This window comes from Varroa jacobsoni, unplaced genomic scaffold (genome assembly GCF_002532875.2).
Source record: "Varroa jacobsoni isolate VJ856 unplaced genomic scaffold, vjacob_1.0 scaffold_320, whole genome shotgun sequence".
Taxonomy (NCBI): Eukaryota; Metazoa; Arthropoda; class Arachnida; order Mesostigmata; family Varroidae; genus Varroa; species Varroa jacobsoni.
Window position 1 is genome coordinate 110,560 of NW_019213222.1, and position 15,305 is coordinate 125,864.

The 15,305-nt window shown below is 43.9% G+C and overlaps 2 long non-coding RNA genes across 3 annotated transcripts in view; one reads left to right on the forward strand and one right to left on the reverse strand.

Moving 5' to 3' along the window:
* The first annotated feature begins 1,999 nt into the window (after positions 1-1,999).
* On the forward strand, positions 2,000-4,404 carry LOC147753655 (uncharacterized). Its single transcript, XR_015310533.1, has 3 exons — positions 2,000-3,144; positions 3,509-3,917; positions 4,199-4,404. It is a non-coding gene; the product is annotated as an uncharacterized LOC147753655 (long non-coding RNA).
* A 7,305-nt stretch (positions 4,405-11,709) lies between these two features.
* LOC147753656 (uncharacterized) overlaps positions 11,710-15,305 on the reverse strand; it is a 12,423-nt gene continuing 8,827 nt past the window's right edge. For both annotated transcript variants that reach the window (XR_015310537.1, XR_015310536.1), the window contains one exon: positions 11,710-13,039. This is a non-coding gene — a long non-coding RNA (uncharacterized LOC147753656). The remainder of the gene's footprint in view (positions 13,040-15,305) is intronic.

Here is a 15,305-nt window from a genome sequence, read left to right on the forward strand (position 1 = left end):
ATCGGTGACAGACGTAACCGATATCTTCGCTATTGTTTTGTTTTTATGTTTAACGGGGGCATAGTTGCAACGAGCATTAGTACATTATCTCTTTCGAGCAAATCACAACTTCAAAGCAATGTATCATTCGTCGACAAAATCACAGTCGGCACTTTATACATCGTAGCAATGAAACATGAACATCAATCAATATATCATTATATTGAGTGTTGCTTTTTGAGTTCGCCTTTAAGTAGTAATAGTTATATAAATAGCTGGCGTGTCTGACCGTTTCTGACGTATCACTAAAGTCATTGGCGAGCAACCTTCCATCACTCAGGTGACGCAGTTGGCTATTAGGTAAACGTTGTTTTTTAGTAGTTGTGCACGACATGTCCGTCGCAGGTTGATCTTTTAAAAGAACCTGAAGCGAAAGGATCCTGTTTGGTCGAAAAGAAGCAGTATAGACGTTTTCGTTACCTTCTATCGTCGTTCGAAAGGGTACTGAATGAGCGGGTGACGCCATCCGTTCATGCGGCATCCACCGTTCACCCCAGTGGATTTCGACTCTGGTCGGTGTCGATTCGCTGCCGAACGTGGCAATACTGCGCAATCTGTTGCCTTCATCGCTCCGTGTTGATCGTGCGCCTAATAGTTGTGCGGCAGTGGTGCCCCACGGCCGGATATTAGCAAAGACGTCCCGTCTCCATTTCGATTAGTCTTCCTACCCTTACTATGATGCTATACCAGTGCTGCTGTTTTTGTTTCGATCTTCCTATGAGAAGTGATATCGAATACATTTCGTAAGCATGTTCTGTTGCTGCTTTGGCTGTCATTGCGTTGGATATCAGCCCTGAGAGAACCTTTGGCAGTGCTGGCATTGTGCGTTTGCTCGCTTGTTGAAGCTGTTTTTAAGCATAACAAATTTTACGTAAATCATAGAATAAAAACAGCATATAATAATCCGTACGAATAAAGCTTAGAAAACAAGGTACGTCCCGAACAAACATTACCCGTAGGCTATTATGCTGTTTCGCGTAATCGTAATTGCGGGTACACGGATTAAACCCAAGAACCACCCAAGGTCTTTATGGTTCTGAGGAAACTTCATCGACATGGGCTTCATTCAGGCTTTATCCGTAACTCTTCTCTGAACTTGACCACGAATCGAGCGACGAGAATACAACGCGAAGGGTCCAGGCTATCTTGTGGCAGAAGAGCCGGAGCGAAGTTCGGCTCAAAGCGGACGTCGACTGGCACAGCGAATCTCACCTGCCGAGGGGCCATCTGTCCGAAAAGGCGGATTGTCCTTATTGAATAGACTAACACACTGGTCTGTGGTTAGAAGCAATACTCAGAATTCTTGCTCACTAAATGTACGCAGCTTTTACCTGAACGACTACCCCACGGGTAGCCAAGATATGGACGGTGCAGGCTTGTCTATAAGAACACAACACTCTCATGAAGACGTTCCAAACCTAAGGCAAAATTAGAGGAAAAGCTATCCAGTAGCATTTCCATTGCAGATGTTCCAAAAGCATAGTGGACATTCATGTATTAGAAGGACAACAGGTTTTGAGAAGTAGACGTTGAGATTCTTCATTAATGTTGGCATTCAGTTTCTGGAAATTTGCGGATGCATCTTGCAACTGTACCTTCTCACGCCAGGGGCCTGTCAGAGCAAGCCATTAAATACGACAGGATGGCAAAATGTCCTGCAAACGAGGCAATGTGCAGCGCACTCCATCCGTCTCGTGAAGCTAACCTGACATCGGCGCCAACTTTCACTAACAGCTTGACCAGCTCTAGATTACCGTCCAGGACCGACTTGTGGAGTGGGGTAAAGCCCTCCCTGTCAAAGACATTGACATTTACTTCGTGGCCTAGATCGCCATCAGAGAGCAACTTGAGTAGCAGTTTTGTATCACCAGACCTCAGAATCTGGTCGATATGTTTTGTCGATGAATTATCGATCGTGGGGCTGGAGACGGCCACGCTAGCAGCAGGAGACATCTTACTTGACGTATCGGGTCGTCGTTCCACGTTGTACCTTTCTAGGGGAACCAATCAGGTTAATGTAATACAGCCAGTGTTGTAAGGTATTACGGCTATCGGCAATTATGTGGCTTATTATACTTCAAATATCAGCTAATGCAGTAGGCTGACATGATGACGGTGATAATGCTGATAATTTCTCACCGTCGCTTGTATCCTTCGTTATGGCAGAATTCAGGAATGATAGAAGATCTGATGACGCACTCACTACGAATCACCTTTTCATCTGTCGTCTGTCACTTAACTGCTGTGTCGTGGCTTACTAAGATGCTACACACGCCGGACAGTCTATTAAATGGACGACTACCTCTCCGTCGGCTTTCTGTCTGTTATCTTCTAGCCGTCTGTCACGCTATTAAGCCACACCGGCCACACGGACCACTACCCATCGGAGCCGAGCACGTTCTGCTGAACCGACACTCGGAGCTCTGTCTGATAAGATTCAGCGATTTGCCGGGTTGACACGAAATGGGCGAGGGCAGTCAAACCCATTTCGCCGATCTGGCGAGGGTAATCAATGCTTGTGCTTCTGTATCGCTCCTGCTGCACCTGAGGCTGCTCGCTCGGTCTGGCTGGTTACGGCAGCGACGGCGATGGTGGCCACGCTGCTCGCTGCTTCTCTGGTCTGTCTGCTTGTTCGCCGTTGCTTCGTACTTGGGAGAGAAGGTCGTGGGAATAGTCTCATTGCGCAGAGGGAACCGGTAGAGTGGTCGTGTCGGCGGCGGGAGCGCCGATGATAACTACTATTGCCAGTGCTCCCGAGCTTTTCTTGTGAACTAAACTGATCCGAGCTGAACAGCCGTGGTTGTTCGACGATGTGATCCTGATCCGACCGCACTTCTCGCTCTGCTTATACTGGCGGCTGGCTGCGCGCTTGGTGCCTTGCCCGCTCGCTTGCCATAGATAGACGCTCGTTTCATTGTCTCACTTGTATTTGTTCATGCGGTAGGAGTGGTATGACGATTGGCGCACATGTGGACAAATATCAGCGTGTCTGCGACGTCAGCTGATCGTTGAACAATTTCGAAATTTGTTCACAGATTTGAACGTCGGACAGCAGCAGCAGCAGCAGCAGCAGCAGTTTCACCATTAATAACAGTTGAACAACAGGTAGTTCAAAGAGACGGGGATCAATGTAGAACCTAATTTACGTATGAAACAAATGTCTCATTAAAAATAATGACGGCAAGCCGAGCAACTGAAAATGCATACCACAGATTTAGCAGTTGTTGTTAGAAAAATCCGTCTCTTTAAATACTGTTGAGCTTGACGGCATCTCATTTCACTGCGTCCACATTATGGATCATCGCATATTATATAAACATTTTTAGCTGCATGTATTCCTTGTCATTACTGCTTTAATAACTGTTTAGCGATGGGACCGTTGAGCGCTCTTTCGAGCCACCCTTTTCGAAATTATGTCCGACAACATAGCGGCTGTGGTGAGAACTAACGTTTGTATATTCTCTGTTAGACCATGCATCGAATCACCACCATTTGTGTGTACCGTGCCTATTTACTGGTCGACTGGTGTAGGCAATGTCGACTTTATGGGAAGTTAGCACGACGGCTTGGCGGTCTATAATGCGGCTAGATATATGGGAATTTATCACGAAAGCCGATGATGATGGAGGAGGGAGCGACAAGAAGAACATTTTGGGGGAATGATGGGGTGGCTAAGACGAGGCGGCAGGGGCCTGCAAGAACGAGCTTAAGCTGCTCTAGGGAGTGAATATGGACAAGATCGTTGGCTGACGCGATGTCTACAATCAGTGTATACCTCATAGCTCCTAGCGTCTTGTCTGCTTGCTATTGTCAGGGCGGCTGGCGTCATGGTGAAGGATGAAGTACCAGCCGCCATGCCGTGTGATTCTCTCGTAGAGGTAGGTGACGGGGTGAGTGGAGCGAACATTCATCCGTTTACTCGCTCACTCATTTGGTTGCTTGCTTAGAAACAGAGGCTGCCTCTGGAAACAATCGGCGAATAGCGCTTGTCACCGCTCGAGCAGGTGTGCCTGTTATGTGTACAAAACCTGAACCGAACAATGAACGGCTACGAGTATGCACTGATTAATTACACTCATATTGCAACTATATTAGCTAATGTAGAACGCAAATGATGATACGATGTTTCACCCAATTAATTAATTTGTAAACATTTAAGGTGTCCGAAGGGCCCTGTGCATGGTTCATGACGGGATGGCAGGCTATGACTCGGGGTCGATCAGTCGGCAGACTAAAAAGAGGAAGAACGTAGCACACCTCAAATGCAGTCCATTAGGAAACCTGTTGCATACTGCTATGCTGATTTCCAATAGTTCCCTTGCAAAAATAAAAATGCTGACACCTTAGCGAATATTCCTTCTTCTATTTTCCTCTCACCGCTAGGACGATAAATAGCTTGTTAGTTAAAAATAGCGCCGGGAAGTCCCTGCTAACACGAGGACAGGCCAAGTCAGGGCAGATAAAGCAAGAACGAACCTGTTGCATTCAACACGAAAAATTCAGTCAATATCTCACTGAACAATAACATAACTATAATCAGTTTCCTGTCACAAACATGTAGCGATCTTTGTGGAACGTAGTATTTCTACCTCTACTATTGGTAGAGCTCTTCTGGAGACATGTAGAAAGTGACATTTTAGTACGTTGCTGAGAAGTGCAACTTTCGAAGTTATTTTTCCTTAAACATCTAAACGAATACATGATGCGATTGTAGAATATAAAAAAAAATTACAATGTTATTTATCGCTAGAACGATACTATTACGCTGGCACGCCAGTCCTGACAGGCCATTGCCTCCACATTGAGCCTGCGCCAAGTCAAGGTAAACGATTCTAAATCCTATCCATACAGGTTATCGTTCTAAGTAAAGCGGTATGATTTCATTTGGCAAAAAAGAAGTTTTCGTTCTGTGTTAATATAACCATACGGCCAGGTTCGCTAGCGATGTAGAAACTCGGCAGCATTATAAACGGACAATATCCATGGCCAAGCGCTCGGAAAGCCTATTGAGATCTATCAAATAGTCCGAAATGTGAAGCAAAGGTTCCTATTGTTCCAATAATTTAGATGAAGACAGGAACACAGTTCTGTTATTAGTTCTTTCTGGGCCATGGAAATATCTTAACAACAAAGCAAGCAATAATCGCATGGTTCGCCGAAAGTTACCTCTCTTGGCGTGCTTAATTCGTAAAATGATGTTCATATACGTTCGCCATTATATACATATACATTATACATAGAGGCGACAGCATAAAAAAGAGAGAAAATAGCGGAAAGCGCCAAAGTGAGTGGATGAGTGGCGGTCCGGGGATCCATTGAAGGTTCAATAGCCTTCTGAACGCTGGTTTTGTGTGCCCCAGCCTTTAGTCGGAAATAGGAAGCCACTATTAAACGGGAAGAGCGCTGACCTAACCAACAAAGACATGTAGCATTATTCGTTTCACCTCTTGGGCCATCGTCATGGCACCAGGAAGGCCAGCGACCTGCCGCCATCAGCAGCAGCGTCGGCGGCAGTAACAACTCAACAAGTAAGACCGCCTGGGCCAAAACCCAGCAACCTGCTTCGTTTACTATCGAACGTATATATGCCTACATATAGACTGCATGTACGTATACATATATATATATATATATGTATATATATCAACGAAAAAGATGAGGCAGAAAACAGTAGGGAAGTGACCCTTCCTGAATAGGAAGTCGAGTCCTGCTAGACTCCATATAGGCAGAGAACAGATCTAAGGCTAGGACGACAAGTCTGTCGGTCATGCTGAGAAGTAGCGGCGGCGGTGGCGGTGGCGGTGGCGACAATCCAAGCACCATATGCTGTTGCTCTTCGACAGGCCAGTCAAAAAAGGCTGACCTGAGCTGACTAGAACATCTATGGGCCCTCTTCCGCTATCATAGTAGTAATACTGGGGTACATTCTGGGAGCCTCCGGGTCAGCCGGAGCGATCGACAACAGGTTGCTGCTTATTTGAAATAGGTATACACACATGCATATTATACCTCCTAGCGTCAAAGTATCTGTAAGACTGACCAGCTGACTGGGCGCAGATGAAGACTCAAAACCTGATACGTAGGTGAGACGATAAGAGCGAGGGGCGCACGAAGCAAACAGATTAAAGCGACACCTTTATCCATAGTTTAGCTATAGATGAGCCAACTTTGAGCTGCTTTTCCGGCTCGTTGTTGAATGCTACTGTATTTAAGTACGGTGTCGATGCTCGACTAATCTGCATAACCAATTTGAAGTGTGACTTATTTTAAAAGTATCAAGGGCATGCAAATACGCAAAATCTGCAGGAACAGGTATCACTTAGATTGCTGTTAATTTCAATTATACGTGCGGCGTTACTAATTTCCCTACCACCTTTATATATGTATATATATATATATAAGAGGCTGATTGAGTTGAACCAATTTGTGGGATTGTTGCCTGATTTTTCAATTTTTCAACAAAAAACATCCTACAAGATTCTGACGTTAAACGCGCTTAGCTGCTGAAACTTTCTAAATACAGAGGAGAATAATACACACCGGCCTCCTATTGCCAAGTTCTAAACATAAAATCATTGCAAAAAATTCGAAAATATCCAATCAGTCTGATATGATTTGAGGATTGATGAAAATCAGTCGGAGCCTGTGGCTTCCGAGAGCAAGAGACAGGCAAAGGAACGTTACTTCAGTATACCAGAGACTTGTACGAGTCGTAAAATGTTTGTCGTTGAAACGATGATGTTTTTCATCTATACAAATCTAACACAAGAGACCAGTCTCAATACCGATACAACAGAGGCGATTTTCTGCCTCGAGCAGCTGTTACCCACGGTAGTTCATGAAATACTTGACAATAGAAAATTAACTATTCCTGACTATCGCAATGCATCAAGCTTTTTCAAGAAGACTCTATTTAGCTCACATTTCATAGGTAGTTCGTCGTAAGTTTCCAACTTATCTGTTGCTGCTGCCATTGTCTTTAATCGGGGAAGGTTCTCATTGCTTTACCTCAAAATAACGCGTCGATGCAATCGATTCCAATAGGTGTCCCCTGTGCCTTACAGTTGTTGAACGAAACGCAGACTGAAGAGAAATGTCTGAACTCGATGCAAGAGCAGGGCTGGTATTCTTGAAAAGTGATGTTGCCCCCTGCGGCGTGGGAATCTAGCTCATAGACGTTTGTAGGTAGTCTATAATGCAAGAAGGCGAAGCAGCGCTGACGAAAGCCACCATCGATAGTTTAAACGAACTTAACCGCCACTCCACGATCGAATACCTCGCCATGCAACGACGTGCTATCCGGCCAGTTCTCAATCGAGCATCGATGATTGTGGGTCAGTTGTTTGCGAGCCAGGAGATGTGCATCATGTGAAACCCAAAGAATGCTCAGAGTACCCCAGCTTGGCACGAAAAACTTGTGCGGACAGGTAGTTTTTGGGACGCTCGTAACGAACGAGTAACCTCTGTACGAAGATTTCGTATGTGACCAAATAAGCACTTTGCAGTCAGCAACATTAATGGCAGCATTTGGTGACGCGCTCACATAGGCCCACTGCGTGCTTCCATTTAACTTTGGATAGTTACGTTGTACAGGAAGCTGCTTCCTGACTCAGTCGTGTAGTAACAGTTGTCACAATTCCAAAAACTGTCGATGCATAGCCCAACACCGTCAAAAGTTGAATGATATTCGTGGTAGATGGCATCGGGAGAGGGCATCGAATGGCTGGCATTTCACATGGGTTTGGCTGAGGTGTCGCCGCGTTCTTTCACATAAAACAACACCATTCGCTCCGTGCCGTGTTGTTTCATAATGGGCTGCTGCCTGCTGTGACTTGGGCGATCTCCAGTAGCGTAATACGATGATCTTATTTAACATACGTTATTTTGCAAGGTAAACTAGTGTCTCAATAGGGATGCTAAGGTTACTGATAGGGCCAAATAGAGCAGCCAGCTACTGTGTAACTATTTTCGCATTAAAAAGTAGAAGGCCGAGAAAGCGCACCGGATTTACTATAGATATAACAGCGTCTTCGTATTGAAGATGAAAGGAAAAAGCAGAAAAAATTAATTCCTCAGGAACTGGACCCAGAACACGTGCGGTTTTTGCCGTGAACGAGGCAAGTGTCATCCTCTGTTTCTGTCTAGAGAAGGATCGATTTAGAGAGTTGTGACGAAAAAGGGTGGACATGATAGGGATTAATTGACACGGACGCAACCTGACTATTCGGGGCATTTGTGACAATGAGATGTTGCTCGAGTAGGAAAATGTAAGTGCTGCTAGAGGTTTCGAACCTTTAAGGAACATCATAAATTTGTATCGCGGTCTTCGACAATTCAGAGTAATCGATTATGCGATTACGTATAGTAATGCAAATTATAGATGCACGGTTTTTTTATTCTTTTCCTTCCTTAAATAATTCTGGACAATACTCTAATAAACTTTAAACCTGAACTTGAAACACTATCTCACAACAAGTCTATTCAGCCCATCGAAAAGTTCCATTTTATTTCAAATGAAGCTTTTCCCTAGATAAATTTATATGTACATAAATACTAGATCGATATTACTTTCTTGACAAAGGCAGCAGAAGTGGCTATGGGACGCTACAGTTTGGAGCGGTAAAAAAACCACTATCGAAATGAAGAGTCCACTAGCGGAACGAGGACATTGAACGATTTACGTTCAGCCTCAACGATATAGAACAGGACATCGCGCAGGAAACAGCTCAAAAATTATCCTCCTGTAGTCGCTGATCCCGTTGCGCTGTAATGAGATCAAGACCCCTCCTCCGGCTGTGATTCGATTTTTCCCTCTGTAGCTATGTAAAAGACAGAATGTATAAAACAATACCGAAAATAATACAAAACCTAAGATGCTGACGCTGTGTGAGACTGATGATGCTGATAAATCTAAGATTATGCTAAATAGATCGAGTTTTGCAACCGGTGTCTGGGAGGACGTTCGGCTGACATTGTTATTTGTGTGTGATGCTGATCTGAGCTAAATTCAGGTAAATAAAAATATGCACAAAAACTTGTGATTTTTATTTCGATGGCATTGCAACTTCCCGAACACTTTTGCCACACAAGAACACAAAGCATTTCGAATGAAGTAAGGTCATTAATATTTATCTGCATTACGAAGAGAAACTTTTGATGAATTCGAACTTAAGAGCTAAATAAGGGTGCGGCACATATGATACAAGGTACACACGACTGAAGCCTAGTACTGTTTGTTACTTTTAGTGTATTTTTTTCTCAGACCGTTGCAGTTATCCCAGCCACTGCGACAGTAGCAGAAAGGATATTCTGAGCTTATTTCCTCATACTGGCGTCCGCGGGTCGTGTGAGTCCATGGAGCCAACAGGATCCATTGGCACATTTCCCAGGTAATCAGTTCCTTCCCAGGATTCCTTAATGTATCCCCCTCCGTCTGGCAATGACACAGTGAAAAACACGGCAAAATGAAAACTTACCCCCTGCCTAACGGTGTGCACTCCTCTGCCCATCCTGCCTACCAAGCTCGATGGCATGTGGTAACCTCGGATGGTGAGGTCGCACTGTGTTTAATCTTGTACACGCATAGAGCCTACTCATGGGAGTCCAGCTTACCAGTCGCGTCGCTTTTAGTGAGAACCTAGACGAACCAGATCAGAAGGGTACTAACCTATATTTATATCTGCTTTAAAGCCTCGAACTGCCGATCGGGGGTGGGCAAACGGGAAGAAGAAAGGACACAATTAACCAAACAAGACATTACATTGAACGACATGGATACTTATCAATTCTGAAAATTGAATGGGAACCCATTGATAAAAAAAAATGAACGAACTAGCTTAGACGGCTACGTTGTTGGATGCAGGAACCTGTTGTTCCTCATAAATATGCCCCATGTCAGCTAAAAGAGATTAACAAAAAGGGACAATAAAAATTATCAACATGGTAGGTACCATATCAGGTAATAATAGTACTTTCGTTGTATTGTTCAATCTGAACAAGAACTTAGCACGCGCACAACTGCATGCGAAATACGCAAATTTTTGTTTCAAGCCTAAGTTACTTGATTGTTTACCCTCTGCGATACAGACTTTTCCAGGACCTTACAATTGCAGAAGATAAGTTTTCCGTCTTTGTCGATACGATTCAAATGTTCTGCAAAATTGCTTCTAGCTACACACGAATGTAGTCGACTCAGCATGTGGTGTAGCATCACGTAAGTCGTATTTATGCTTGTATGCATAAATCCATTGAATATAAACGATGTAGAAATCGAATTCGTCAGTTACCTGTTGGTAATAAGGTGGTCGCAAGTGATGAGTCCAGAAGATGCCTCCTGTGCTATGGCGCAACTGTACTTTCAGCTGCTTCCAATCATCAGCCTTATATATATGTATAGGTTCCTCGACTAAACCTAATTCACTGTTTAGTATGAGGTGGCAAGATGTGTAACCTTACGCCTGCAGACGACGCTTCAAGAATGCAATAAAAAAGGCTAACAGTTGCGCACGTACTGCCTATAAAATAGGTAGCTAATGATCAATAATGAACGAGCCGCATGATTTCGCTGACTTGGCGATCGATTGCATTATAAAGCGATGCTCAACTGCAGTATCGAATGTAAAACGTTTTACGTTATGTGATAGCCTGAAAACAAGCTTAGCTAGAACTTTTCAATCGCGTCTGATGTCTCGTCTACCCCGCTCGAAGAAATTGCCCTTCGTCATTTTTACCTGACTCACTTTGAGTGCGTGTCTGAACGTGTCCCTCTGCGGATGGCATCAGTAGTAGGGCACGGCCGCGAAAGCGAACGGCGAGTAGGCGCTTATCGTCAGTAGCATTATTATTATTATCGGATACCAGACAGCAATCGCAAATAGACCCAGATTGGGTTGGTACGATAGTTCCTCTTATGATAGAGAAACACTGGCAGTAGTCGTCGCGGAGGGCCGTTCACACCCTGGCCACAGCCCAAGTGCTTCTGGGAGAGTAAAGATTGTTTCTAACCGGCGTGCGCGAATGGCCGTGTACTGGTGTCCGTATGTGTGGGAGAACTTCTATAGTACGGTAGAGGATTGGAGAAAGAAAAATAGCTGCACACAAGAACGTGTGCTACAGCTAAGTGAATGGCTGCTGGATAGGTGGATGGGAGCGGAGCTGACGGTTACGATGAACTAAGCAGTGGAGGGCACGCGGGACACAAGAAGGCGCGCGGAAGGCCCAGCAAGAGACCGCGAGTGAACGAACGCTATGGCGAGCGAGCGGGTGGTCGGTCGAAGCGGACGCGCGTGAGGGATAACTGAGACAACATTATCGTCGATGTCGTCGACAGCCGGTAATAGCAACAATAGCCGTGGTGGTAGTTGGGAGGAATGGCGCCAGGGAACGGCCGGAACAGCGATAGATCTGAGACTTTGCTAAGGGATGAGAAAGTTACACAGCGCGTTCACGCGCGTAGACCCGTAAAATGCTACTGGGTTTGACATTTCACTGATATCCTATCCAATACTCATCAACTGTGGGAATCAACCTAAGCGCTATAGCCAGCATCGGAGGGCCGTGAAGCCATACTTAAAAGCCACGTTAAGAACTAAGTTATTATTGATTAAACGGATTATTCGACACTTTACTGCGGTAAAAAGATACATGCTGTAAGTTAAACAGACCGAAATCTTATAGATGTCATTGCTAGATATATTTTACTTGTTTGATCATACATGGCTTGATATTTGACAAATAATTTGAATTTTCATTCATTGCTTTTACATATCGCTTGTACGCAACATTAATATCAGTTTTTTAAGCGTTAATTAGCGTTCAGTCCATCACTCTATATATATCACACTATATAAGTAACATATCGAATGCTGATGTAGCATGCATCGGGGTTAATTTGACAAAGCAGCTGAATTTTGATCCAGTTAAGCTATTAAGCTAGAGCAGGGTTTTCGACGTTTCTGTTGTTGTCTCACGCTGATACAACCGCACACAAAAAGGCTTATTTAAAAAAAAGGCCAACTCTTTATTTTCCTCATGGTACGTTAACTTCCTTAATCTGGATATTCTTGTAAGTGCTACGTTATCATAGAGGACGGTCTTTGTAGGACTGATGCTTCGCCTTTGGCTTTCAGGTCCAGGTTAGGGTCATGATAGAGGCCACGCAGATTAGTGTCTGAACGCTTGCCCTTTTAGGCAATTGCAGATATTTCCTCGTTGCTTCCATCCTTATTCTACCCTAGCCTTGTCTGAGACTCGTTGTGAATCGCTAGAGCAGTACGCATATTGGTTCGCCATTTCCCTTACTAGTACGATGGGAGCGAGTCGGAGGCCTGTATGTGGCAACCCTGGGAGCAGGCTACCGATTGTTGTCAAACACGCCACCAGCCTCCTCCGAAAGCAGGCCGTCTCATCTATAGATGACCGAGGGAGCCTAAGTATAGCGGAACGCACTCCCGCGATGCGACTGAGCTGAGCGTCTGCTCTTGACAGAGAAATTCTCCCACGAAGCAGCGGTTCTGTCGGAGGCGGACCGGCGAAGCTCTGCTTCTTGAAGTAAATCCTGCGGCGAGTGACACCTACTGAATATCGGGCGCGGGGTGGCGGGGCGGGGGTGGGGGTGGGGGGGCAAACACTTAGGACTGGTGGGAAACCATCGAAGCGGTGACTTTTCAGCGTTGTGCAAGTTAACAGGTAATTAAGCGTCGCATATTGACACAGTTTGTCTCGTCTTTTTTTTATTCCGCTTATGGATCTAGTTGAATACATATAATAAGACAAGCCGTTGCGTTGTAAAGCCGAGTTCTCACCTAATGCAGTCATATTCTTGCAAATACGTTTCAGATGGGTTGGAATGCCAGCCTCAGTTGCTAGGCTTAAAAAAATGCTTTCTTCCATCTTGATCTTTAACCGTAGAGTAGTATCTTTCCCAAGGCGTTTAATAAGATCTTAGTTGTTACGTCACCGTGTGTCATCATTGAGGGTTCATTTTAATCCTAAAAATTGCCTAGAAACGAATGCAATTATAATTCTCTATGTATGGTCGTAGATCGAAACCTTAAGAAGCTGTTTCCTTTAAATGTACAACTCTAAACATATAAGCGACAGGAGATGGAATGAATTTATGATATTCGCTAATATAATTAGCACAAATTTCTAAACTGTAATTTACCTCTAAGTCTGTGTAATTACTTCACATGCATTAATAAAACAAATAATAATAACCTAGGCTGTTCTCTTTAAGCGTCTAGTGCCAGTGACGCGTTCAAGATTTTGTTATCTGTCTGGACGAAGTGATCGTTGTAAGGCGCTAAAAAAAAGCTTGCCTCTAATTTTGAAGCAAAAAACTATGAAACCAGATTACTCAGAAACAAGCTCCTTGACTAGACAAAGAAGTACCTAGATAGAAAAAATACGAATAATTGAATAAAACTGCTGGGTGATGTCATTGGTGGATCGTGCTGTCCATGTTTGCAGTGGCGTTGCTGTTCGTGTAACACAATGCGCGCCGCCCCCCCCCCCGTTAGCCGACGACTCGTGGCGCATCGAGCAATAACCCGCCAACAAATTCGACTAAAGATAATTTTTCTGTGTGGGCGAGGTTATCTCCGGGCGTAGGCAGCGCCATGGACCACAGCCGACGAAGGTGCACAACTACACGCCGGCGAACATAGCAGTAACGGCCTGCTGGTGCTGCTGGCTGACTGACTGACTGACCGACCGACCGACCGACCGACCGACCGACCGACCCAGTGTTGCTGGGCCCGTGGGAAACTGCAGCTGCTCTCGATGGAAGAAGCTCCATCGGAGAGTGGAGCGGATCCACCGGAGATTGCCAATAATTAACCTCGTACTATTGGGATCATTACTTGAGCCAGACTTGTGCGGGAAATTCTAGTTCTAATACTATGAAGTACTACTATGTACATTGACACGTGGAGACCGAAATACATTTGAATGAACGAACGAACGAACGAAAACATTAACAGCAACGGCAAAATCCCTAGGTACTATAGAAAAAAATCGCATAAAAGCTGTACTAATCATCAAGGGATTATATCCCTTATTTTGAAGAACACATCTTATTATTCGAGTCAAATATACACGCAGAGAAGGCTAAGTAATTTCGAAGTCAACGGTGTATGCTTCTGTCTCGTCTGGTCAAACAGACGAAATTATGGCTTCGCCAAACACTCTGTATATATATTCCATCTGTTAAACAATTTGCTTCCATTTATGTCTGGAATAAACCACTTCTGGTACTCGGGGCAATATAGTAGCAACGATCGACAGAATTGGATCGCTTCGTTTTGATGTATTTTGGTTGGCAGATGACATCTTCAACAGTTAACGCCGCCGGGTGTCTCAAGTTTAGTAATTTTCCATAAATTTTGAAATTTCGAATATCAAACGTCAGTGTACGCTAGCGTATCGAAGTAGAACTATGCGTTAATCGATCTACTCTCCAAGCCACCGTTTTCGCTATATAACAATCATCGTGATAACAAAAAGGCTTATATACTTCAAAAAACATTCTCATTGTCATTAGTACATTACCACTTATTTCCATTAGCATTGTGAACCAATTTGCTTTCTTGTTCAAACTAGTCTGGTAAAGTTAAGGTAATGACGATGTATGAAGATCTTCACGGTTTGTTGTCATTGTGTTGTTGTGACCTGTTAACCACTTTTGAGTCCCTTCTGGGACGACGCGCGATGATACTGTATTATATAAATTCGCAAATATACACAGTTTTGGCCATCCAACAATGCAATTAAGTATTATGTTTGAGCAATTTAAATATATAATGCTCGTATTTCGGGGGAGACGAATCTCTTACAATCAAGTGCAACTACTAGATAATCGGAAATGTTTATCTTTCCATCATTACTGCCAGAAGTATTGGCGTGAGGGAAAGCATTGACAGAACGACAATCGCACTCACTTCTCCCCATCATTTTAACAAATCAGACATTACTACTTGTTAAACTTCGGCGCAAGCTTTAGAGCACGAAGACAAACATCTATCTATCTATCTATCTATCTATCTATCTATCTATCTATCTATCTATCTATCTATCTATCTATCTATCTATCTATCTATCTATCTATCTATCTATCTATCTATCTATCTATCTATCTATCTATCTATCTATCTATCTATCTATCTATCTATCTATCTATCTATCTATCTATCTATCTATCTATCTATCTATCTATCTATCTATCTATCTATCTATCTATCTATCTATCTATCTATCTATCTATCTAT